Below are 1862 nucleotides of genomic sequence, written 5' to 3'. Positions count from 1 at the left end.
CAACTATTCGTTTTGCTTCTCCATCTAAATATCCCCGCAAAAAAACATGCTTGTCAATCAGAGATAAATTTTCGTTTTTGTCGATACAGTTTTCAAAACGCTCCCAAAAACTATGGAATTCCTCAATTTCGCCGTAAAACGTATTTATTTTTATTGTAGGCAACTTTACTGTAACATTTGAAGGCGAAAACGAAAAATTATTTATATTGGCAGCTGTTGGCGATGTTTCAGAAATTGAATTCGTGTTCCGATTCGCTGTTCTTTTGAAATTAAATAACGCCAAATGAGCATATTCTGTGTATCTTTCGCATTCTATTATGTCTTCCTGATATTCTTCATCATTTAAAAAATTATGTATTTCATCGTCTGCCAAGGTTAATTCTTTTATTTTATCTTGTAAACGTTCAATGTTGTATTCCTTTTCAGTTTGTGTACTAGCAGCATCGTTCAATTTCGTCGTTAGTTTCGTAATGGCGGTACATAGCGTTGTTCGTTTGCGTTTAAATATTACAAGTTTTTCACTACCGGTAGCCATTCCAATTCAGATTTTTGACGAAAGTAATTATAAAAGGTTCAGTATGACTTACCGAGTTATTTCGGCACCAAATGTTGGATTTTGTTGAGAGCAAATCAGACGGAAAGTCACGTAGAACAAACTGAAAACTTAACTTTTATTTACATAAAAAAAAATATAAAAACAATAAGATGTTGCCAGCACAGGAAACTCAAACTATCTAACTAATCTCGAACTCAAACCTCAACATCCATTGAAAACCAATCAAACCTGTTGAATGACAAGAGGACACACATCTATTGATATAGTTTTTAAAAACCATGACTTGAAATGTTGTGAGGTTTATGAAAGTCTATCAAAAAAGTAATTGACCAATGGTTAGTCAGTGAATTATATTTAAATTAAATCAATTAGTTAATTTAAATATAATTCGATTAATAATGATTAAAAAATAAGTTTAAGTAATTAAAGAAATTTTAAAAGCTGGGAATGTAATGCTCATTGTGGCATCACACATGCAAATTATATAAATGCAATTATTAGATATATATGAAGTGTTCGGTTGGAAAAGAAACAATTCAATTCTCTTAATTCTATTTTTATTCTCCTAATTCTATTTTTTTCCCTTTCCGATCATTATTCAATCTTTTTGAGTTATTACTAATACGGCGGACTCGTTTTCATTTACTTTTTTCCATTTACTGCAATATTTGGAACTACTATATTTGAAAATTATATTTATAAATGTCTATTGCTTAATCCTTCATTTTTAAAACGATTATTAAATCTTTAATGATTCAAAAAATAAAATGTTCACAAATATATTTAAAAAATAAAATAAATAATAAGAAATCATAAAACAGATAATTAATATCATATATATATATATATATATATATGATATTGAAACAAAAATATTTGTTTTGAGCAATGACATAAATTATCTGGAACATGAAACAAATATTTAATCAAAAAAATTTCTATTAGATATTCGTATTTTAGATATTCATATTTTATCTTAAAAACTTTTTGTACAAAATGTCTTCCCCAGGTGAGGCTCGAACTCACAGCCTCGGCATTACTTGCAGGCACTGCCTTATAAGTACCGCGCGCTAACCAATTGCGCCACTGGGGACAGTAAAGCAAGATATTTCTTTCATATTCAATCAATTTTTATGAGAAGAAAGCCGTAAAAGTAATAATTTCGTTTAAATGGAAGCAGATGTTATCATTGCATCCCGTATGTTTATGGAAAGGGAAGTTCGTATTTTTTTCTCATCCTGTCTATCTAGTTATACGTCATTTTTAAATGTATAATATTTAGAATTTAGAGAAAAACAAAAAAAAA

At 28.8% G+C, this 1862-nt stretch overlaps 1 non-coding gene across 1 annotated transcript; it reads right to left on the bottom strand.

Annotated features, from left to right (window-relative positions):
• Positions 1 to 1557: 1557 nt before the first annotated feature.
• Positions 1558 to 1649, bottom strand: TRNAI-UAU (transfer RNA isoleucine (anticodon UAU)). The gene is given in 2 exon segments: positions 1558 to 1593; positions 1612 to 1649. It is a non-coding gene; the product is annotated as a tRNA-Ile (tRNA).
• Between the last annotated feature and the right edge of the window lie 213 nt (positions 1650 to 1862).

This window comes from Parasteatoda tepidariorum, chromosome 8 (genome assembly GCF_043381705.1).
Source record: "Parasteatoda tepidariorum isolate YZ-2023 chromosome 8, CAS_Ptep_4.0, whole genome shotgun sequence".
Taxonomy (NCBI): Eukaryota; Metazoa; Arthropoda; class Arachnida; order Araneae; family Theridiidae; genus Parasteatoda; species Parasteatoda tepidariorum.
This window is presented reverse-complemented; position numbering and strand designations above follow the sequence as displayed.